The sequence below is a fragment of the Phaseolus vulgaris genome, chromosome 8 (genome assembly GCF_051622355.1).
Source record: "Phaseolus vulgaris cultivar YP4 chromosome 8, ASM5162235v1, whole genome shotgun sequence".
Lineage (NCBI taxonomy): Eukaryota > Viridiplantae > Streptophyta > Magnoliopsida > Fabales > Fabaceae > Phaseolus > Phaseolus vulgaris.
This window is the reverse complement of record NC_143505.1, coordinates 60,267,468-60,292,980: the sequence shown is the minus strand read 5'-3', so window position 1 is coordinate 60,292,980 and position 25,513 is coordinate 60,267,468. Positions and strand designations below refer to the sequence as shown.

General features: G+C 28.0%; 10 non-coding genes across 10 annotated transcripts; all 10 read left to right on the top strand.

Moving 5' to 3' along the window:
- The first annotated feature begins 12,810 nt into the window (after positions 1-12,810).
- LOC137827352 (small nucleolar RNA SNORD25) lies at positions 12,811-12,894 on the top strand. Its single transcript, XR_011083740.1, has one exon. It is a non-coding gene; the product is annotated as a small nucleolar RNA SNORD25 (small nucleolar RNA).
- A 130-nt stretch (positions 12,895-13,024) lies between these two features.
- Positions 13,025-13,166, top strand: LOC137827348 (small nucleolar RNA snoR136). The gene has a single exon (XR_011083739.1). It is a non-coding gene; the product is annotated as a small nucleolar RNA snoR136 (small nucleolar RNA).
- Positions 13,167-13,271: 105 nt separating this feature from the next.
- LOC137827332 (small nucleolar RNA snoR31) lies at positions 13,272-13,361 on the top strand. The gene has a single exon (XR_011083723.1). It is a non-coding gene; the product is annotated as a small nucleolar RNA snoR31 (small nucleolar RNA).
- A 255-nt stretch (positions 13,362-13,616) lies between these two features.
- On the top strand, positions 13,617-13,712 carry LOC137827323 (small nucleolar RNA snoR31/Z110/Z27). The gene has a single exon (XR_011083712.1). It is a non-coding gene; the product is annotated as a small nucleolar RNA snoR31/Z110/Z27 (small nucleolar RNA).
- A 5,069-nt stretch (positions 13,713-18,781) lies between these two features.
- LOC137827353 (small nucleolar RNA SNORD25) lies at positions 18,782-18,865 on the top strand. Its single transcript, XR_011083741.1, has one exon. It is a non-coding gene; the product is annotated as a small nucleolar RNA SNORD25 (small nucleolar RNA).
- A 202-nt stretch (positions 18,866-19,067) lies between these two features.
- On the top strand, positions 19,068-19,163 carry LOC137827326 (small nucleolar RNA snoR31/Z110/Z27). The gene has a single exon (XR_011083715.1). It is a non-coding gene; the product is annotated as a small nucleolar RNA snoR31/Z110/Z27 (small nucleolar RNA).
- Positions 19,164-19,794: 631 nt separating this feature from the next.
- LOC137827354 (small nucleolar RNA SNORD25) lies at positions 19,795-19,879 on the top strand. Its single transcript, XR_011083742.1, has one exon. It is a non-coding gene; the product is annotated as a small nucleolar RNA SNORD25 (small nucleolar RNA).
- A 65-nt stretch (positions 19,880-19,944) lies between these two features.
- On the top strand, positions 19,945-20,088 carry LOC137827347 (small nucleolar RNA snoR136). Its single transcript, XR_011083738.1, has one exon. It is a non-coding gene; the product is annotated as a small nucleolar RNA snoR136 (small nucleolar RNA).
- A 236-nt stretch (positions 20,089-20,324) lies between these two features.
- On the top strand, positions 20,325-20,420 carry LOC137827324 (small nucleolar RNA snoR31/Z110/Z27). The gene has a single exon (XR_011083713.1). It is a non-coding gene; the product is annotated as a small nucleolar RNA snoR31/Z110/Z27 (small nucleolar RNA).
- Positions 20,421-21,033: 613 nt separating this feature from the next.
- On the top strand, positions 21,034-21,174 carry LOC137827341 (small nucleolar RNA snoR135). The gene has a single exon (XR_011083731.1). It is a non-coding gene; the product is annotated as a small nucleolar RNA snoR135 (small nucleolar RNA).
- Positions 21,175-25,513: the final 4,339 nt, after the last annotated feature.

Genomic DNA, 25,513 nt, shown 5'->3' with positions numbered 1-25,513 from the left:
CTCTTGTTTTGGAACTTGCTTCGTCTGCAACAAATATCTTCTGGGTTTTGAATTTCTGAAATAATGAAAATAATTTCAGTTATGAATCGAAGAGTTTTATTAAATGGTATATTTCAAATAATATTTAAAAGAGTTTCAATTATAATTTTTCTTGTGTGGTAATATTGTAAAAGGTTGTTTTAAATAAATAGTAGTGTAAATATACTGATTAAAATTGAAGTCTATTTAAAATTAGAATTATATATTGGAAGCTTCTTCCTCTAATCACTCTAATTGTTGTATAATTAGAGTCCATTTGTTTTAATTAAAGTAAACCGATTATGATGGAATTCTTTTTAAATTGTTGAAGGAAATTGTAGATTGTATTTAAACTAATCTCAACTAGAGGTTTTAAACATAAAAATTATTTGTAGCGTGCAACATATATAATATTAATTTGTTTTTATGGAGAATTCTGATTTTTAAACAGAAAATGTACCATATTATTAGTCAATACATTATCTACGGGAGTTTCTCTTAAACATGTAATTTATATAGGTTTTCTTAAAATTATGTAAAATAATAAAAAATATTATAACAATTAAATTTTAATTAAATAAAATAAAATAACACAACACATGGATACATACATAAGTAGTTAATTAATAATTATTTTTTTCATGAGTTGAGTAATTATGTATTTAACTTTAACAGAAAAAACATATTAATATATTTTAGTGACAAGAATAAGAACCGCGGAATTATGGTAAAGAGTAAGAAAATTATTTTTGACGTGAATTTGATGTAAATATGTTCTTTATGTTGTACTTTCATGTCGTTTTAAACAAAAAAAATTAATAATATTACAAACTAAGCATTAATTTATTAATTAATTATTCAAGGCATAAATAATGCCGTACTAATATTCTCTAATAAAAAAAATAGAAGTGGGTGTACAGTTATATATACGCAATTAATTAAATTTAAATACTAGTTAATAAATAAGAAATGGACCTACTAAGACTAATCTCTGGAATTATTACCTTTGTGATGAATATATTTAAATTACACTGTCGGTTTAATGCTTCTCTGACGTGGATTAGTGACTTCAATGTCACTCAAACATAACACATTCAAGAGAACCAAAAAAGAACAACCGTACATTAATATAAAAATAATTAAAATTATTCATTTAATTATTACACACCAATCATTTAAAAAGTTATGTAAATGATGACCTCATTTTCTAAATAAAATTTAGGTCATGTCAAAAAAATTACACAATAAAAAACAATTTCCTCGAAATCATACTATACTTTATACTTTTTCAATTTGACATCATTTTTTTAAAATAACTTTTTTTTCGTTAAATTATGATAATGGTGTGGTCAATGTTGCGTATTATTATATTCACAATATGTCATTCATTATTTATATTATATATCACTGTTTTAGTATTATTATCATCAATTTAATAAAAGAGAATATATTAATCAATTATAATAATAAAATTAAAAGAACTATTACATATATGATTTCCATCATATATGTCTATTAAACTATTTTTTAAACAAATTTAAATTTGAGGAAACAAAATTATTATTGGAGTTCTTAACTATACTTTTCATCAGGAGATTGAAACTCCAAAAAAATGGAAATAACTAGTTCTTATATAAACCAGATAACATTGAAAACATGTTCATTAAAAGAATACTAAAAAAAATATATCAAAATCCATGACGTAGAACTGTACGTTTTGAAAATAATATAATATGGAATATTATATTATTATTAAACTGTTTTTTTAAATTTATAAATAGAATAGTTAGGTAGTTGATTTTTAAAATTTCTATCTCTTTAACTTCTTTCTTTCTAAGGCAAATAGCAGTCTGTCAGTTTTTAGATTTGAAAGAAAGTAGTACAAAATTGATAAAAAAAACTAGGAACCTAAATGAGTAATTCTAATTATTCTTAACATTATAAAAAGTTTATTAATAAAAAAAAATTTAGAAAAAAAAATTATTACTATTAAATAAATTGAAATAATTAATTATTATATTGATTAAATTAAATATCAATAAATTTTTTTAGTCTCTAATATAATATCTAATTTAATTAATATAGTAACTAATTATATTTTGTAAAAAAATTATTTTTTATTAAAGTAATTTATTGTAGTGTAATAAGTTTTTATGGAAATGCTTATAGATTTTAAGGATTTTCCTAATGGATTTTGAATATAGGGTAATGTTGTCAAGGATCGTAAGATAAAAGGGAGCTAAAATATGGGTGGTTAGAGCATTCTTATTTGAAAAGATGAACCAATAGAATTTAGGTTAGGGAAGTTAACATTCAAAAATAATAAAATAAGATTCATCATATGTAATTGTCATAGTTATGGCAATATGTTATGTTTGTTTGAAACCTTGTTTTTGTAGTATTTTGTATGTTTAAGTTATTGTTTGGTTGTTTATTGATGATTTAAGAGGTGAAATTTTTGCTTGTTGGGGATGGAAATGGAGGTTTCCTATGGGAAGGTTTGTCACTGGTCAATTTTCGCTCAAGTAAAGCCTTTTCCTTCCATTAAAAGTGTTGCGGTATTGATTTGATCCAAAGTGGTGCCATTTTTCCACAAGTGAAGTCTTTTTTGCTCAAGCAAAAGTTATGATAGTGGAAATTTTCTCTCAAGCAAAAGTAGTAAAGTATTTTTACTCTAGCAACAATTTTTTATTCTAACGATGGAATTTTCACTTTAGCAACGAAATTTTCATTCAAACAATAGTAAAGTAGAAAACCACCTTCCTCCTGAGTCTATTTTCACTTTACCAAACATATGGTTTCATGCTCCACTTATGATGACCCACTACAAGCATAAAAAAATTACTTGAAAAGTGATTCAATAGTTGAGTATTTTTCATTATTTTATTTATATTTTTTCTTTTTAAAATCATGATTACTTTTCATTTAAGGAGGAAATAAGATAATCATTATCTCTTCTTATTATACTCTTTTCTTTTTTCATTATAAGGTACTTCTAAATATATTTTTACAATTGATATAGTTTTTAATAATTAATTTATATTTTTATAATTAATTGATATTTTTATAATTAATATTTTTTTTAATATTTTTTTTACTTTTTTAATTTTTATTTTCTTTTTGTTTTCTTATTATTTTTAATTTTTATTATTATTTTTATTTTACTTAGCCATAATGTTTCTTAAAAATTACTTAATTTGTTTTATAATGTTCAAATTCTATCTAAATAGAATATAATTTTTTTAAATTAAATTTAATCACAAGAATTAAATTAAAGTATAAGATTTTCTAACTTTACTTCTAAAGTAAGGATCAAATAAATAATATAATTATTTGGAAGTATGAATGTTACATTACTCAACTTTTTTTAGAAAATTTCTCCCCAAAATTCACTTAGTTGTAAAGATATAGGGATACACTTCTTGCATATTATTTTCTAATTCCCAAGTTGTATCACTTTCTTCTTTTTAACTCTATGATACTTTTATCAGATGTATGTTCTTTGTCCAAAATTGTTTAATCATCTCATCTTCAATACTCACATGAAACACATCACATGTAAGGTTGTATATGTCCTACATTAGGTTATATCACATGAAGAGAGTTATTAATATATATATATATATATATATATATATTTACGAAGTTTGGACATTAGTATGTGACACAATCAATCCATTTAGGGATTTACAAATAAATTTATGTGAAATTTTTCTAAATTTTATAAAAAAAACCAATAAATTTTAAAAAATCTTTGGTCAAAAAATAACAACTAAAAGTCGTGCAAATTATTATAATTTAGAGAGAAATTTCACCTGAAAAGATCTATTAGCTCGTAATCCAATACTAATATATGTCAAATGCAACAGGATAAAAAGTATAATACTACTATTTATGAAATCCACACAATGAATAGAAGGTAACACTCATTGTAATTTGTTATATACAATGAATTAATAAAGATTTTTCAATGTAAAAAACATTCAACAAGTGGATAGTACTGGTATGAAAAATATCCATTATTAATTAATGGGTTTTTTAATTTAAGATACATCACATCATATAGAATCCTACTATTACAACAAATATTGTAATATGATAATGGGACATATTTTCTGAAAGGAAAATGTTAATTTGATAATTATACACTAAAATGTGTTAATTTATGACTTTGATGTATCACAATCTAATTTAAAAATTACTCCATCTCTTTAGAAACAAATAAAAGGAAAACCTTGTTCTCTTTTTCTTTAATAATTTGTAAGATAAAGGAGTGTCACACATGACCCAATACTAAGATATATTACAGCAAATAAATAAAATACAATATACCACCTTTATGAAATCCACACATGTATCTGTCACAAAAAAGATTAAAAGGCAACGTTTATTCTTCTGTTTTTTAATAGTTTTTCTTTATCTTGTCAGACAAATAATCGTGAGAGATCTATGACAGAGAATACATTGTATAGCTTAATATATGAAGCCAATCAATTGCCACCCATCTGAAAACTGCATATGCAAAAGTGGCTATTTACAGATCATCCTCTTCCACAAGCTTATCAAAATATAACATGCACCACATGCATGCAGACACATTCTGTGAGATCTTATCCAATCTTCACCTCTCTGCAATTCATTGTATATTTGCCGCGTTTCCATGTCCAAAAGGATAATAATCTTAACTAATGTGCTTTCATTCTTCTCTTTCAAATAAAAATAATGCAGAAAAGATATATAAACCAGACAGAATCTCACCACTTCACTAACTGTTACATAGGTTTGGCCATAACATTATTAATACTATTGGAATTCATTAATTTAATTTAATGACAATCATGTGCAATATGATTGTAACAATTAACTGCTCTTTTATGACGCAAAACCAGTTCTATATGCTTAGTTAAATCATGTATACACTTTCCATCCTTTTTTTCATGCTGCTAGAAGAAAGAAGGAGTACTATAGCTACACAAATTCATCACTACCCTTTATTTTATGTATGTGGGGTCTATGTTGGTGATTCTTTCTGCTGTTTGTGAGGGACTCTGATGTTGTTTGGACTCTTATGAACTTTCAGTCTTGGTTCATATTTATTTATTTTGTTTTTTTCTCGCTGATAAAAAAGTGTGGAATCTATGCAAGACATCTACCATGTGCAAGAAGAATTTGTGAATAATGGAATGAGTTTACGTAAAACCTTTGTTTTTGCGGCTTTTAGAAAGCTCTTAGGGCTCATCTTTCTGAAAGTGCAGTTAATGCATGCAAGTTTTTTGAGGCCCTAATTTATAGTGACTTTTGGGTTACTAGGAAGGCCATAATTGATTGACATATATATATATTTTGTGTTGAGTTTTCATGGTGATGAGAAAGCTTTGTGCTTGTGCTTCCAAAACTCTGTGAAGTCCTTGTCCATAGAAAGAAGTCGTCTCTATCTATCTATATATGGTACAGATGCAACATCGTTTCACATACAATGTCGTTCTTTTGCATCCATTTTCTTGGTGACTTTTAGAGGTTACAGAGAGTTCTTTTTGAACGTGATGTTGTGGTTTACACCTTCCAAGTTTGGTTTATGACTTTTGGTATCTACGTTAGGTCGCTCTTTGTTTTTCCCTTTTATTTCTATAATTTGCGTTTATCCACTTGACTCAAGCGTTTGATTGATAAGGACCTCCTACTCCATTTTTTTCCTTCTTTATATTGTTTTGGTTGACTCTTTAATTGAAGTTCACCTCAATCAATAAGAATTTTATTAGCATTTTAGAGTGTCTACAGATACTAATACTAAATATTTATGAGTGATTTGGTAATATATTTATGATGGTTCGGTAGTATTTTGATATGGATTATTTGATAAGTTTAATAAACTTTTAATAATATTTTAATGAACTCAATCTTATAACATTTGAGTTTTGAAATCACTTATATATTATTATGAAAGTTTTTCTTTCTCCTTTTATGTAGAAGAATTTTTCTCTGAAAATTAAGATTGAGTTTCTTTTAAGTTTTGGTAATATATTAATTTAAATTTTACAAATAACTAATTTTATTGTTTTCCAATATCCTTGTTAGAAACTCTACATCATGGTAAAAATCCTTAATGGATTGAACGGATATTGAGGTGACATTAACTGAGGAATTAAAATTAAAACTTGTTATTATAGTTATTGTAAAAAAATATTAAATAATAACTAAATTTAGAGATAAAAATATTAGTCTATGTATTAATATATAAGTTAAATAATAATTTAGAGATTAAAAAATTATTTATATATAAAGTAATTTTTATTACTAATAAAAAATCTTAAATTAATTATCTAAGTTTTAGTGACTAATATTTTAGATTTTAAATTGATTTCTAAAAAAATTAATTTAGAATATAAAGTAATAATTAGCTAAAATTTTGGTAGTTAATTGTTAGATACCAAATTAGAAACCATTTTATAAATTTTTATTATTAATAAAAACTATTTTAGATATTAATAATTTCTTTAATTTATAAAATAGTCTCCAATTTAATCAAATAGTAATTAATTATTTTGATTTCTAAAATTAATTTTTATTTAATAATTTTTTTGGAAAGCTAAAACTAAATAAAATAAAAAACTAGATTTACTAGGAATAATTATATATTTAATTGAAACTTCTCAGCATTAATACACAAAACATAAACTCGAGACTCTTAATTATTCTTACATTTTTTTTCTTAAACTAAGAACTCTATTTCTAAGTACAATTTTCTTGTATCTGTAAACCCCACCTCCCAAAAAACCAGCAATTAGAATTGATGAAGTTGAGATGTGACGTGTTGATGGGTTTTCTGGGACCACGAAAAGAAAGTTAAAATTAATCACGACATGTTGCTCTCTTTTATATAAAAGATATGACGGTATAACCCTAATAATCAAAACTTTGTAACTTAGACAATGGTTTAAAGAAGCTATGCTAAGACGATTTTGAAGTGTAATGAGAGTTTAAAGAGGCTTAGTGGTTTAATTTAAGGCTCATGATATATATTATTTATAGATTTTGCAAAAGTTTTACTTATTTTCAGGAGTTAAATTTAACATAAAAACGTGATTTTAGTTTTTGTCGTGAGACTAAATATCTTTATTAGTTTTTAGACACTATAAATGAATAAAATTTAGAAAAATATGTGTTGAGTACTAAAAAAATATGGTATAAAACGATTCTTAGGAGTGGTTGCTATTTAGAAATCATTGATTAAATTCATTCTGTTGTTAAAATTTTAGGTGTTGATTTAATTAGTGATTAATTTCAGAGTAGTTCTTGTTTAGTTCTTGTACTTTTTGCTCGCAATCCTTAAATTATTGGTCACTAGAATTTCATTGTTAGGTTAAATGACCTATATTTACAATACAAAAATATGATTGAAATTTCATTCATAATTTTTATTTTTTTAAATATAATATAAAAATTGGGGGTATATTCTGTCACAATATTAAAAAAATAATATAAATTTTGATGTTAATTCAGTAGCAGTCTGTTTCTCCAAACTATTACCGATTATTTCGGTTTCGTTACTATTGTTAAGAATTATTTTAGGCTTGATAATTATAAAATTAACGTGATACTCATAACACAATCTATTGAAGAAAAAAAAAACTTTAATGATATTCACAATATTTTTTTACGGAAATATATAATGTATAATAAAAACTAAATGTCATAGTTACATCATTAAAATGTGAACTCACAAACAATTAACAAGAGTTAAATAGGACTCGGGATAATTATATATCCTTATGCTATCTCAATAACATAATCGTCATAAACATCATCGTCACTTTAGTCAATATCATTTACATTAAAGATCATTTGCAATAATATTAGGTGGAGTAGATATTGATATTAAAGACTCAATATAGGTTGTAACATATATTACATTCATTCATCATGTTCTCCTATATTTCTTCAATGTTTTTTTTTTCCTAAGCTTCCTTTGCAGTAAGTTCAATGTTTAATTTAATTCTATTTTGCATTTCTTCAACCATTCTTGTCTTAGTAGTTATGCCTATTTACGTTAATTATAACTATTTTTAATTAAATTTTATTGTTTATAACTTAATTATATTATTGGGATCTAATCCAACTTGTTTAAGCCTAGCTGTACCCAATTAATTTTGGGTTTAACTTGACTAGTTTTGTCTTTACTTAGATCAAACGTGAAATGGGCCTGACACAAAGTGACTTGACATCAACCTAGGTCAACTTGATCTCATTTTGACTCAATCAACCCGATCCTACAAAGCCTGACTTAAACTCGACCTGGTCCAACTCATCTTGAATGGGGCTAGATTCAACCTACCTAATTTCGGCACAACCAAACTCAAACTTTTGAGCACCTCTTTGGGTCTAGCTTGCCTAGCCTGACTTGGGCTAAATCCGACCAAGTGCATGATTGGATCCAACCTGACCTACTTTTCCTAATTGAGGCCCAACCTGACCTGAGTCTAACCCGTCCAATCTGACCTGAGCAAGAGTTAACTAAGCATGACCTTGCTGCAACCTGACTCGATTCAACTTGACTTGACCTTGGATCACCTGACATTACTTAGTGTGTGTCTAACCTTGGTTGGTCTCATCTCAGCTTAACCTAACATGGTTTGATCTGAACCTCGTCCTACATGGACTCGAATCGACTCATCTCAATGTGGGTTTGATTCAACTCATCATGACATGAGCTCGATCAACCTTGGTTAAACTTGGATCCAATCCTACCAACTACATGGTCCTAACCCAACCTAATTCGACTTGGACCTAATCCAACCATTCTCATATTGACTTGGGCCCACCTCTAAAATATCGATCTTTGTCCAACTCGGCCCAATGTTGGTCCAATCCGATGTGACCTAATATGGGCTAAAACTGACTTGGTCCAAAGTGGGTTTAACTCGACTTGGCACAATGTGAGTGTTGAGTTAGTCTTAGTTTGACCTGGCTATTCTTGATCGAAACTAGACTAACTTGACCTAATTTATCCCAATCCATGCACAATCCAACTCGACACTTGGGTCAGGTCTAACTTAACTTAACATAAACCTGACCGTTTTGAATTAACTTGTATTTAACCTAATTCAATTTAACATCGACATATCTTTTGACCAGTTTGAGATAGTTTCAGTATAGTTTCAGTAACCTAATTTAAGCCAAATTTGACCCAACTTTATCATACTAACCTATTTTCATTGAGAAAATATTTTTCATGTGCATAAAGATTTTTTTAAGTAAATATTTTTTATTTTAAAATGAGATTTTCTACTTTAAAAATGTTCATGGTTGAGACCATAAAGCTTTTGTTCATGGTGTGACACTATGAACTTTTTGTTAAGTGAATTTTTGATACTGTATGAGCTTATTTGGCCCCAACCATGTGAATCAGAATCAAACCCTACAAGGGGAAAAATGATAGGTATGGTAATATTTTTTTAAAACAACTACTCAAAAAGGTGATCAATTATTTTTGTCTATATTTATTATTTGTAATCATTTATTATTATTACGAATGTAATTATTAATGTTGCTGTATGGTAAGAATTTATTTATGTAAAGGATTTTTTATTTTATACTCAAGCATACTGCATAATTCACACTAAGTAAATTCAAACGTCACATTGACATGTAGCATAAAGAAATAGTTCAAATAATAAACCATTATCATGAATCACTCTGTGATTTATTTTTCAGGATTATTCTAAGCCCCACCAATACCAATAACAACGGATTTAATTTGTACATGGTTTAAAAAAAAAACACTTATTGATGTATATAAAAAAGTTATGATATCACACATCCCTTGTTTTTAATTACTTAAAGGATTTAATTTAAATGCGTTGGTAGTGTAAAAAATACATTCTTTTTATTAAAAAAAGCATTATCTTTTTATTATGAATTTTTCATATACATTAAAAAAATAATTTTATAATAAATATTATAAAAATCATAAATATGGTGATTTTTAATTAACTGACAGCGTACAAAAATATATTGATATTGTATTCAACTAAAATATTATTTTACAAAGTTCTTTTTAATTTTTAACTATGATATATTAAGTTTTACAGCAACAGTATTGAGTTAATTTATAGATATTTATTATTAAAAGTAAGTTCATTAATTAGTGTGATGATGTATCATTAAAACTATTAACCCTAAACTTGAAGTGACGAGGTATTGTAAAATTTATGCAATCATTTCATGTATTCATTTTGTGGAATGATTTGAGCATAGGGGGACAGAAAGTGGGGAATGCGATAACGATGTAGTTGTTACAGACAACATTAATAATGTTCCATCTTACTTCATCAGCATTCAGCAACAAGAAAATAACAAGAATGAGATACGATTTTTTACCCATATATCCATCAAAATAATTGTACTTTCTTCATCATATCTTATATCTTTCGTCACTGCTTTAAGATACATTAACTAGTGACCAAAATAACAGACTTCATACACCTATTCATAATAGACTATATCTCTAAAACAAACTTTTCTTAGTTTTTTAAATTAACTTATAAGAAAATTGTGCCTGTATGGACAAAGAAGAGTTCGGATAGTACCGATTTGAAACTTGTTGTATAATCGCTGACGTGTCGGTAATCCTTGAGTTTCTTCAAGCTTCCTTTATTGATGTTCCGTCAGTCGAGGATACATGCGATTGCACTCCGACGCTCAAATCAGTGTTATGATTTAAGTGTATTATGGTACAATATGAAAAACGTACCTTACACCTCCGCATAAGGTTTTATTTATAGTGTTAGTTATGGGCCCTTATGGTAATGGGTCGGATATCAGTTATTAACTTACATGTATCGAGGTCCCTATTATTCAGGATATGAATGTGATTCATTAAGTGTTATTGTAACTATCGTTACTATTATTTATTGCGTGTCTTAAGGTGTCATTTGGCTCGGGCGGTCGGTCACCTTGGTCGAGACTGACTTGTTCGATACTGACCGGTATAAAAATTATAATTCATTTTATTTTGTATATTGTTTTAAAATTATTATAAAAAAAAGTCCTTCACATAGTGATTATGATGAATAATGAGAAGGGAAGAAGAAAAGTTGTTTTGGTGGGGTGAGTAAGCGCCAATGGAATCACGTTGGCCTTGAAAACGAAAGCAGAAGATGCCTAGCGTGCGGCAACACGATGAAGTTGCGTGATTAAGTATAACAATGTTGCTATAATCAACTTTTGAATAAAGACTTTATAGAGTTCTTGAATAAGCTGTGTTTGGCTCTAATTCATAATTATCAATAATTTGTTATTTGTTAGTATTTAATATATCAGTGACTGATTATAAAACCAAGCTAAAGTAACTTGAACGTTTAACCTTTTCAAGGAAGCTAATATGTTCATGGTTTTCATGTTAAGTTTTTGAAATTTAATTTTGAAGTCATAAACAATAATTAGATAAATGTATATTAATAATATACATGTAAGACATTAGTAAAAGCTATCTTAACAACAGTAAACCTTTATGGTACCATTTACGTTTCAGGGAATTGAAGGATATGAGTTGTTTTGAAAAAGAATAAGAAAATAAAGATGAATGTGTATTTAAATAAAAATGAAAAAACTAGGGAGTATATTTAGAGAAAAACAGATACTAAATAGCAGGAGCCCAATAACTCGTATTGCTAAACACAGGCTTCTACACTGGGCCACAAAAATTGGGTTTCTCCTTTCTGTACGGAGCACCATGGGCCACAAAAACAGTTGGTCTGAGATGGGCCCAATACACCCTGGGCCAGGTTGATAATATGTTTGAGTAAACAATCATATTACACTATCAAGACGTTTAAAATACTATAAAATTGAGTGTTAGATTTAACAAAAAAATATTATAAAAAAATAAATTCATGAATAATATTATTTTAAAGTTTCTAACAAATTAATTTAATTTGAAATAATTTTTCTTAATACTGTCAGGAACAAGTGCTAACGTGGTCACACATTTTAGATGAGAAAATTATAGTAATATTTATACTTTACTATAACTGTGATAACTCTTAGAAGAGTGTAAACCCTAAATGGAACGTTGAAGAAGACAATTGTATATAATGTAGATACGTACCATAGTTATTTAAAAATAAAAACACTATTTAATGTGAATTTTAGTTGTTTAAATTTTAAAATTTGTTTACCTAAGTAATTGTTTTTATTTTTCAAATATTTTTTTAAAATTTTAAACAACTCAATTTTGTGAAATTTATATTAAAATAATATTTTTCGTTCTAAGGTTTTAATCGATTTCAGTAAAATGATATTATTATAATATATTTTAAAATGAAAATAATAGTTAGGGAAAGATTTAAAAAAATATATAAATGCAATTATTTTTTTTTAAGAGTGTTAAGTGTCCCTCACTCACTCTAATCCTCACTATATAAACGACACTTACCATTGCTTTTGTGCCGTATCTCTTCTTCTCAGCCTCTGCCTACGAAATTAGGGTTTCTCTTCTTCTTAGTCTCTGCTTTCGAAATTAGGGTTTCTTGTTTTCTCCTTTTGTCTCTATTCTACTCTCTAATCCCGATCAACTTGTTGCTTCTTTATCTGGTCGGTGCGGATTACTTCCATTCCCATTCGACTCGTTCCCTTGAAGCTATAGTCTTTTGTGTTGTTCTGTAGTATCTTTTCCACAATCCCTTGGTTTTGGGAACATAATGGAGCAACTAAATCCAATTTTCTACCAAAGTTTTGTTTTTCTGGTTTAGGTTTTAGTTTTTTCATCGATTGCATAATTTGGGAATTGCTATTTTCAACTGTGATGAGTCTACAGACCTGTAATGATTTGCGGCTATGATCGCAAACATAATTGAACATCTAAGGGACTGAGTTGTTTATTATTGCTCCCCGTTTTTCATTTAGTGATTTTTTGTTTTGTTAAAGTTTATGGCATGTGAAGTCATTGTGTTTAGTTGTTTATTTTTATTGCTCTGTTTTTGTTCTTCAATTACGTGTTCATTTTTTAAAGGCCTCAATTTTCTTTTAGATCTTCGCTTGCACTTGTTCGAAGGTGTTTAGTGTTGTTTAATTGAAGCCGAAATGTGTGTTCCCCTCGCTATCCGTTGTTGCAATTTGATGCTGCAATTGGACGTCGGGGAACAAAATCCCCCATTTTGGTATTCAGAACGTGAGATTTATTATTTTTTGTACTTTTTTTTTTGTTTTAGTTTTTTTGAGATCTTTTGTTTTTTGGTTTAAGGTTTGAATGTTTGCAGATTGGGATGAAGCTAAATATATAATCCAACACTTGATCTGAGTTATTACTAGTGATGGTAAAAATGATTCTATGCTTCTGAATCTCGGTATTTTTTTGAAGCAATCAAGCTGGTAAATTGCATAGGTTTTACAACCTTTTCCTTCTTTTTTATTCTGACCATGAATAAGTTTTCATTACGTTTTAGAACTAGGTTTCATTATGTTTTATGCCCGTGTTTCAACACATTTTTATTGCTACATTTTGATAATTGGCATAGTATGCGATGGTTCGTAAGATCCCTTGTAGTGCCGTTAATGGCATTATAATTATTGACTTTTAAACTCTGTTCTGTGGTTTTAGTTATATCATGTGATGAAATTGGAATAATCTTAGGACACCTTCCTACACAGCAGAACACTGCTGTGGATGAGAATGACTTTTCCATACTGATGATATATCGAAACTGAGGATCTTTTTTTAATCACCAAGATTGAATTAACCCTAGGAAGTTAAATTCACGGTATTTTGTTCACATTTTTAATTCAAATTTAATATTCATTATTTATTAAATCTTTAATTTTTAATGAAATAATTTAATTTTTAATATTTTATATTTGACTAATAGAATATTGAAGTAAATTTGAGAATATTATCATTATTTAAAATGAACTCAAATTAAAAATATCTATTAAAAAAATGAAATCAAATTAGTCTTCATTCCTGGACTGAAGAATAGAAACATATCTAATGAAGTTTTTGGCGATAGGAAAACATTCTGTTGACACAAAACGTAAAATACATATAATTAACAAATCATTATACTAATATAATAATATTTTAGATTAAAAAATAAATTAAATATAATTAAAATTAATTTATTTAGTTGTCAAGGACATGTTTATTTTTGTGTATCTTGTCAAGAAATCACCATTCTTGCTAAAAAGAGCCCAATAGATATTTATAACTGTGTATGTTAAAGAACTCGATGCTTTCATGTGTGCCATCTCTAAGGTTTAGAATGCAAAATTACAAGCCTTCAAATGCATTAAACAAACGTGGGATGCACTAGATGTCTGTCACAACCTAAATGGATAAAGGAGTTTTTTTTGGGATAGTCCAAAGACATTTTAATGGAGGCAATTTCTTCATAAATCTCTATTTTTTTTTCCTGCAATCCCAAAAATTATATCAAAAACCAAATTATTCCTATTATTTTTTTAAAAATCATAAAATGCGCATCAACTGTATTTATTTGTTTGCGTTCTCTATTATGAAATTGGAAGCATTCAGAAATCCATAATTAAAAAAAAAACATTTCAGATTCACCAATCTGTAATCGAATTAGGCTATTGAATTCCGCAATGCAAAATTTGTTTTTAGAATACCTCTAAATCCGTAGCACACTCCTAAATCCTAAATCCCAATTTATGATAACCATGGTGTCCTTTTTCAAATAAAAGGTCAAGGTCAGGTTTTGGATTTAGAAAATTGTGGGATTTAGAAAATTGTGAGAGTGCAGGAAGAGAAACTTAGGGTGCAGGAAGAAGTCTTTAATGTATCTTTTAAGTTTGTAAAACTCATAGCCCACATACACTCTTTTAAAGGGTATTATTAGATATGAGAAAGACAAAGAAGGATTTGGTAAACCATAGTTTTATTAGTAACTATAGCAAAAACCTAATTGATTTTGTGCTTTCATTGTTTTCCATGCCTCCCAAACCACCTTCTAGAAATTTGTAAGAGGTCTTGCACAACATCCAAGAACACCTCATAGTGATTCAAATCCAACTTGATGAAAACAACAATCGGCAATTTCCACTAGAGGCGAGGAATGATTATCTTCATTCTAATTTCACATCTCTCCTTAATCAGGTTGTGTCTCTTTCACATTATGAGAATAAGCTACCACCCGTCAACCACCAAACCAACACTCATTCAAATCAATCCCACTTCTAGCATCAACACCCTCCACCCCCTACACTCAAACCATACTCAACCTACTCTTCTTTGATCGCAACAACCCATTGAATTGGCTCTTTCAAGTAGACCAGTATTTCTCCTTCTATCAGATACCATACCACCAGAACACGTGTATCCATGGTTGCGTTTCACATGCATGGAGAAGCTCTTTCCTGGTTCAAATGGTTGCACAATAACAACCTGTTTGACAATCATTCACACGATCCTTGGAGCTTCGTTTTGACCCATCAACATACACAACAACATCAGTTACTGAATATCAATGTTATTTTGAACAGTTATGCAATTGTATTGTGGGTCTCATTTCCAGTTTGCATATTGAGATATGCATAAAGCTAACCATCTTGAACTCATATTCTATATAGCCAAGCTAATTGAAGACAAAATTAGGGATTCAAAACCTAAACATAATTGTTTTCCCTTACTTTACCACACACATCCTTCCAATAGCACTTCCACAACCAACATATCTAAACCCCATCTTGTTCCCCCACCAACAGGTATTATACCCATCTAACGCTTACCCACATCTCAAATGCAAGAAAGAAGGCCCTTGAGATTATGCTACAATTGTGATAAAAAATTTATTTCGGGACACAAATACATTACAACTCGTTTTTTCTGCTATTGGATGACCCTGAAACCACAACTAAACCCACAGATGATATCCCCTCCTCTACTAATTACATTAACACTATCCACTTTCACCTTTCTCCTCAAGCCCTCACATTAACCATTTCACCTAAAACTCTCAAATTCACAGGCTTAATTCAGAACCTTCCAGTTACAGTTTTGATTGACTCAAGCAGCTCTCACAACTTTCTCCAGCCTCGCATTGCTCACCATTTAAACCTACCCATCTCACCTAGTCCACCCCTATCTGTAATGATTGGAAATGGCACTTTCATTAAATGGCAAGGAATTTACCCACAAGTGGACATCAATATCCATAATTACTATTTCCTTCTACCTTCTCCCCATTGAAGGTGCAAATGTTATTTTGGAAATTTCCTTTAAGGTAGATTTCTCAGTAACGAGTATCGCTTTTACTCACAACAACCACCAAATCAAATTACAAGCCCACACTTCATCCCACCATCAGCTACTACGTATTACCAATTTTGCCAATACCTACCCACCAACTTTATTGCTTCCTTACACCTTTTATCTATGGAACCCCATCCCATGTCACCTCCATCCGTAGAGACCGAAAAACATAACCCATCATCCCTACTATACATTCTTCTCGCACCCATCTCATCTCTTCTCCAACACTACCATAAGATCTTCCAAAAACCTCATGGATTACCTCCATGGCGTACCAAAAAAAATTGTATCTAATATGACCCTTTGTTCGTCAAAACTTTTTGGAGACACATGTTCATAACACAAGGCACTACATTCAAGTTCAGTTCGTCATATCATTCCCAAATGGATGGCCAAACAGAAGTGCTTAATCAATGATTAAAATCTTACCTTAGGTGTTTCGTGAAAACCCAACCTCTTAATTGGTATCAATATTTGCATTTAGTAGAATACTTAACAAATAAAAGTTGTTATAGTGAAATTTGTTAAATAAAAAACAACTAAGTGAAATATGATTTGAATTTGGACAACATTCCTCCTATATGTGAAAACACTAATGATATTAGTTTCATTATAAATACAATTCATTGCTCTATAACTATAGATATTATGTACATGTTCAAAATAGTGATCATATATATTAATCATAACATAATAAAAGAGAAAATATAAAAAAGGGACAAATTTGAGAAATGGTGAATTTTAACTTCTTAATTTTTAAGTGGAATTTAAAAATGTCTAATTTTAAATAATTGGGTTACTTTTTTAAAAAATCCTACAATTTTTGTTTAATTTTTTAAGACTGTATATTCAAACCAATTATTTTTTCATAAAACATTTAAACTTTTCTATAAAAAAAGTTGTTTTTAAAATTCATCATCCAAACACAGTGTGAAGGATTTCATGATTTAAAAAAAAAATCATAAATATTATTCATCTTACTCTTTTTTTTTATATAGTGAAATGCATCTTTACATACTATTTTACTATACGAAACTAGAGTGAATAAAATTCTAATGGCAATTAGTGTTGACATTACAACAAACCATTTAAGATACAAACAACATTTTAGTAGTATACTATTTATACTATTGAGTCATATTGAAAATAATGAGCAACTTTTATTTTTTATTTTTTATTTTTATTACACTGTTCTTAGTTGATAAAATACTAACATCCAAGGAAAAAAATAGAATATGTATGAAAGAGAGATACACAATCAATAATTCACTATCTTCAGAAGAATAAAAACAAAAACTGTGAATATTAAATTTCAAAACAACTACCATATTGAATGAAAAAAGATATAAAACAAATGATAAGATTTGAATAGAAAAATGCAAAACAAATCCATATTATGCTAACTAATTTACTTTAGTTTATTGCTTTCGATTATAACATTTCTCCATTGATTTAAAGCTGCAATTTTTTTTGATTTGTTTGTATTTTTTCCCTCTTGAATTTGAACAATGAATTCAAAGTTATATTCATTAATTGCAAATTTAAATAATAGGTTCAATTCAAAGTTATTATATTCGTTAATTAAAAGTTTGAACGTAGAGATTCATCTAAGAATCTGAACAATAACTTTCTTACAAAGAAAATGAAAAAGTGTTCTACATGCTAATATAAGTTTTGTTTATGTCTTAAAATGTAATATGTTGGATTGAAGATTTAATATCAATTAAAAATAAAGTTATATTGTGATATATAAAAAATCTATTTTAGACATTGTGATGTTAAAATTAATTAAATTTTACAATTTAGATATGATATCAAAATCCTTCTAAGCATATAGAATTTATTATGTCATCCATAGTAGAGTTTCTCTTTATTCTTATATTATATGTATTTGAATTAATGTATATATTGAAAATCACACATTAATTAAAAATAAAATAAAATAATATTAAAAGCTTGTACATTTTTAAAAATAGTATTAAATCAATATAAAAATAAATTATGATATATAAATAAATAAAACCTTATCTCACTAAAATCAGTTATCTGATATTACCAAACCAGTTATATAATATTAAATTAAAGTTAAATTCTAATTTATTGCCTTAAAATTGGCTGGGTCATCGCAAATCACACCTGAATAAGAGGGCGCCTCCCACTTCAATCCACACTATATAAACCTCACTTTTTCCTTGCACTGTGTTCCATCTCTTCTTCGTAGCCTCTGCCTATGAAATTAGGGTTTCTAATTTCTCTGCCTCTCTTCCACTTTTCTATTTTCAATTCACCGTACGCTTCTCTATCTGGTCGGTGCGGATTACTTCCATTCCCATTCGACTCGTTCCCTTGAAGCAATAGTCATTTGTGTTGTTCTTTAATATCTTTTCCACAATACTTTGGTTTTGGGAGCATACTGGAGCAGCTAAATTCATTTTTCTACTAAAATTTTGGTTTGTGTTGTCTGTTTTTCGTCGATTGGATAACTTTGGCAGTGCTATTTTCAACTGTGATGAGCCTACAGACCTGTAATGATTTGCGGCTATGATCGCAAACACAATTGAACATCTAAGGGACTGAGTTGTCAATTTTCGTTCGATTTTGCACTTGTTTTAAATTTTTTGTGTTGTTTATTTGATATCGAGATCTGTGTTACCTTCGCTATGCATTGTTGCAATTTTGTTATTGATTTTTTGTTTTTGTTACAAACAGATTGGATCCTTTTGTATTCATATGCGAAAATTTCTCTATTGTTTGTGGCCTTACAGATCTCTTTATTTGTGTTGGTGACATCATGTGATGAAATTGGATAAATCTTAGGACACCTTCCTACACAGCAAATAACTGCTGTGGATGAGAATGCATTTTCCATACTGATGATGTACTCAGTTCTTATGTGAATAGAAGATTTTTTTTAGCCATTAAAATTAGAAATAATTACGGATGTTTGAATGCAGAAATTTAGGATTTATGGTAGAATTTGAATAATTTTTTCTTGTTAACACTTCATTCTTATTTGAGTCCGTGGGTTGAAGTTTTTTCGAAATTAATGCTTTTATTTTGTTATTTGGTATACATTGGGCAGTACTTTCAAAGCAAACAATTATTTATTTCTAAAATGTTGAAAAGGTTAAATGATGATGTTAAGTTAGTAATGATGATTTTTTATTTTTTTTTTGACTTTGGGACTGAGAATACTATACAGGTAGCCAGGTAGAGATACTTCTCGTACAATTATCAATTATTTAGCATTTTCATCATTTAGTTGGTTTTCACTTTGGAGTTAGCATTTCAAAATAGCTTCTTTATCTGGTCAATGTGGATTAATTCAATTCCCTTTGGACTCGTTCCCTAGAAGCAATAGTGTATGTGTTGTTCTTTTTTATCTGTTCCATAATCCCTTGGTTGTGGGAGGACATTGGATCAACTAAATTAAATTTCATTCTGAAATTATATTTTCCCTGTTATTTTAGTTTTTGTTTTCTGGTCGGTTCTGTAATTGGGTTTATGCTATTTTTAACTGTGATGAGCCTACAGACCTGTAATGATTTGCGGGTATGATCGTAAACATTATTTGAACATCTAAGGGACTGAGTTATCTTGTGTTTCTCCTAGATTTCCATTTGATAATTTTGTTTTGTGCATTATTTTTTTTGTTCATTTGAAAGGCTTCTGTTTTCTTATGAGATTTTTGCTTGCACGTTTTTGTATGTGTTTGGCAATCTTAAACTGAAGCCGAGATGTGCGTTCCCCTCGCTATCCAATGTGGCAATTTTGATGCTGCAATTGGACGTCGGGAAACAAAATTAGAGATTTGCGTTCAGAAAACCTTCACTTTGATGTGTATCGTGGTTTGAACTTTGTTAGATTTGGATGAAGCAAAATATATAATCCTACACTTTATCTGAGTCTTCATATAATTTCATAATCATTGATGCGAATTGATTTTCGTTTGTGCACTTATTTTCATATGTTATTTGACATAGGCAATGCATAAATGCTTAAGAATTTGTTTGTGGCTTTGAAGATCTCTTTGTGTGTTTGTTACATCATGTGATGAAATTGGAAGAATCTTAGGACACCTTCCTACACAGCAGAAAACTGCTGTGGATGAGAATGAATTTTCCGTGCTGATGATGTACCTGCTTTCTGTTAGAGCAAAATATCACTATTTTAGTCCGTTGATAAAGAATTCTAAATATGAAGTTAGATACATAATTTGTAAAATTATTCTCGAGAATTTGATACCAGTTATAGAGTTTTGTTCAACATAATTTGTTGGAGGGTGTTTGGATGTAAGTTAATTTTAAAGGAGTGCTTTAATTTACTTTTAGTTTATTCCTAGTAATTTAATTTGGTCTGAACTTTATTTGTAAACTAGGTCAACAAGGTATCTTCTTTTTGTCTATTCCTTTCTTTCGGTCCTTTCCTTCTGTTACTATGTGACTACGTAACAACGACATTCATAAGGAACTTTTTTGACTAATTCATCTGATAGAACCTTTGGTATATTCTTATTGCAACACGTTTATTTGAACCTGTACTTCACAAAAATGTTTCCATTACATGTTGAAATTGATGTTATATGAAATCAGGGTCTGGACAGAAAATAATGATTTATTGATGAAATTTCATAGTTTTAAGTCAAATTTTCTTCTCGTATTTCTAATTTGAAAATATAAACTAATGATTGTTTTTTGTTTTTGTTTTTGTGTAACCCTTTGAAGAACAGAGTTTGTTTATATGTTTTCTAAACAGCAGGGATAGTGTGTATCGGTGTTGTGCTATGTTTAATGCACTCTTCCGAAAGAGTTCTCTGCAACATGGTTTTGACAAAGTGGGCAGTTGTATTTCATCCTTTATTGAAAATCACAACAATCATTTTCCCTACATCTTCCCATCTCTACTTTTCTTTTTCATAAATTTTACTCAAAATCTTATTATGTTTTTCTTTAGATCTTTGTTTTATTTTTAAATTGAAAATCACCACAATCATTTTCCCTAAAAAAATAAAATAAAAAGATAAAATAAAGATCTACTTCTGTATTTAATCGAGAAGATGAAAAAGCTAGAGTAAAAGTATTGAAAAAGAGTTTCTATTTCTCTTTTCAACTTCAGAAGAAAATATCAAGTTAAAAAATATCCCTTATCAACATGATTAGATGACATTTTCCGTATAATGACATTTAGGGGAAAAAGTTCACAAATTACCAATCTGCCAAGATGTTCATAACAATCATAATCTCAAATGTTATTTAAATATTTTTCTAATGAAAAATTAAGTGAAAATAAAAAATAAGATATTATCTATGATACACATTATCAAATTGTAAGAACAAAATTATAACTAGATAAATTTTAACAAAATTATACAATGTTTTGTACTCATTCTAGTCCTCATACCTATCTTTATTTTAAATTATTAAGATACTAATAACTTATTTTGTAAACTAAAAAATTTATGTTTAGTTTTTTCTTTAGTCTTCAATTTTTGTTTCAAAATCCCTCTTTTTTTATCTAGATAATTTTTCATTCTCTTTCTTAACTATTTAACTTGTTTTTTATCCACAAATTTCACTCAAATATATGATACTTTTCCCCTTTGTCCCATCCTTTATTACACATTTTTTTTGCGTGATCTTGTTCGAATAATATATTGCTTTTCACGAAACAAAAATCCAATTTTATTGATTGAAATAGTTTAATAGATAAACATTTCATTATTTATTTTTTTACATGTGAATATTTGTTTCTCCATAAACTCTTACTTATATTTACTCTCTTTTACTTTTAATTTAATTTCATTTGAAGAACATTTGTTTCAATATAAAAAATTTCCTATATTGATATTTTACTTTAAAGAAAAGAAAATGTTTCATTTTAACATTGAATCAATAATAATATGTTTTCTTTGTTATAAATTTTATTCTTTTTATAAATATTTAATTAATAATTGGAATAATAAGGGGACTTGTAGGAATGTGGATTAGGAATGACAATAAAGTGAGGTTGATACATGCTTTTCTTTCTAATCCCCACCCTCAAGTATGCTTAGGGATGACAATGCAAGATGGGTCATGCGTGTCTGTTACCAAAATGCTCTGCTACCAAAATGTGCGGGACGGACTCAGTAATCTAACCGCTTAGTTCCATCTCATAGAGCGGGATACTGAATGAAAAATAATTATTTTATTTTTTCTGCAAAAAATAATCATACCCCACTTATCCATTATTGTAATATGATCTTTATTTTCTTTTATTTTTAAGAGGGACATTAAATTTAGTTTTAAGTAAAATTTTATATTTAAAATTTGTTAATAAAAAAGATGAAATACTCAAATATAAGAGGAAACATGATATTATCAAATACTCAATTTCAAAACAATACACTTTTTCTTTACTTAAATATCAACAAAGAAATTATAATTGCATAAATTTCAAATCAAAGTATCAAATGATAATGGAGTAAATGTCAAATAATTATAGAAAAGAGTGAAAATTATCAAATGTATAAAAATAAACTACTAAGGACAAAATAAAAATTAATATAAAGTTTTTAGGTTATCTAATAAATTAAATGTATTTTAGTGATTTAAAATGAGGACTAGTATGAGGACGAGGACGGGGATGAAGCGAATATGCACATACTCATTGTCATCCTCATACCTAATTTAAATTTTTTTGGGTAATGTCCACCCAATTAGTTGGAGATTTTTCTTCAAAATGAGGACAAATTCAGATAATACCTATGGAGATTAAAGATTAGTGAGTAGATATACATGTTACTTAATGATGATGAATTTTTATTTTGGGGCTAAGGATAGTGAAACCCACACTTGTCATGCCTTATTGCCATCTTTAAACAACTTGTACAAAAAAAAATGTGTAATTTTGGTTATGTTGAGAGATAAAATACCATGAACTTAATGGATATTGAATGAGTCAAACAATTGAGAAAAATAATGAAGATTTTTTTTTACAATAAAAGGTTTTTTCAAATGGGTGAAAAACTTGTAAAATTTAAGAAGAAATGGTTGAATTATGTTTTAAATTTTTTTTTCTGCATTTTTCACAAATATAGTCTAATAATATGTGTGCGGGTCATAATGTTATACTTGATGGATAATCAATTAAAAAACTTCTCAAAAAATTAGGGTCAAAAGCTCCTCTTTCTTAAGTTAGTACAAAGATAATAACATGTAATTTTAACAAGATAAGGAAGATAAGGAAAGAGAAAAATACTTAGTGATTTTTATATTGGTTCTTCTAATAGAGAAAATTATATCATGTTCTTAATAAACAAATTGAGTTCTATTATGTTGACTAATAGTAAGTTACAACACGTATAATTTCGACTCGTAACTATTCTTAATTAAGATAAAAAGTTGATTAAGATATAATAAAATTTATCGATTTTGTTCTTGTATATTTATATTACTTTTGGTATTTATAGTTTTATAATTTCTAATAAATTTTAATAATGCATTACTTTCTTTTATATGGATATATGGAGTAACAACAAGAGGATTGAAACTTGCTATATCTCCTCATCTCTAACTAGTGATTTATGTTAATTAACTAGTTAATTGTTAAAATGACATATGTTAATAATACTCCTCCCATGAAGTTTAGCATGAGATATCAAACAAGTTCTTAAACTTAATGATCATTTCAAAGTTATATTTTTGTAGCATATATATTTTAATATATAATAAGAGATAATTAGTATTAAATGCAAGTTGAATTCTTAAAAAAAGAACAAAAACGTTGCATGTTGGAGTTCCAACCATTGGAAGCTTAAGAAACGTTTTAAGAAAACTGTGTGAAGAAAACTTGTTAACGTTGGGAAATGAGTTGGTTGAGAAGTGATGAAGATGACAACGGTCATGAAGCCAAAGAAGCAAATAACAACAATAATAAATGGTGTCTGTTTCTGATTCTGTTTCTGTGGTGTCCTCTCTCCAACGGTAACTTCTTCGAACGTGCTTCTCTCTCTGGCCCCACACCCCCAAACAAAGCCTAATGAATGATGCAATGAAGAAAGAGAATGAAGGAGATTAGGGTTAGAAACAGTGTTGTAACAGTGGTTAAGTCAAACCTCAAATCAAAACAAAACACACTCTTTCAACATTCCTATTACAATTTTTTTTTTAATTCATTTTTATTCTTTGAATCCACCTTTTACTTGCCTAGTTCACCCCACTTCCACTTCTCCAAATTACATTCCTACCCTTTTTTTTTCTTTGCTTAAAGATAAAATGTCTTCAATACACACACCTTAAAGTCAACATTCAAATTAGACTTTTGTTCTATTTACCTTTTCCTTTGTTGAATGCATACAATAAATATCAAGAAAAAGTTAATTTAAATAACTTTAAAAAATCTTAAATTTCAATACTTTCATTTTCCTTTATCATTATATTATTACTTATACAAAATATTTAACCACCTTATTACTAGTCTCACTTTAATAAAAAAAATTCCCTTGATTATATTTTTTCCACTATATTTGAACTTTAGCACTTCATATAAAAAAAAATTTAACTCAATTCAACCCAATTCTATAATTATTTGCAAAATCCCGTCATTAGTTGTGAAAAAAAAATTACGCACTTATTTTACTTAAAATTACGCCTTGTTTCTCAACAAATAAAGTAAATTAGTTGGTATATATTATCAATGTAAAAATTCGTACATGTATTTAATAATTTATGGAATAAAGTTTTACAATATCAATATAATCTAATTCAAATTTAAACAAAAAAAATGGAATTTTTCTTGAAGTGAAATTATTTACTTTGGTTGATGTTTCTTTTATTGTGAATGAAAATAAAAAAATAAAAAATAAAATATTAATCAGAAGTAACTATAAGGTATGAAGAAGAAGTTAAGGTGTCTCTATTTATAACAAAATAGGATCAATATATAAATTAATGATTATTGTCACATAATTTAGTTTATAATAAAGTAATGTAAGAGATAGTATTTGAGATAACCAAATTGTTAGATGAATTTATCTCAATTCTCATTTAATTGAATAGATTGATCTAAATTACAAAATACTATTTTTTTCTGAATTACTAAAACACATTTTAAAAATAGATACTGATTTATTTTTGAATTTTGATGATGATATTTTTTTGAAGAGTCTTGACCTATTACTATTAGAGTTTTTTTGAAGAGAGGCAAGAACATAAAAGAAAAAGAAAAAGGTGAGGGAGAAAAAAAGGGAGG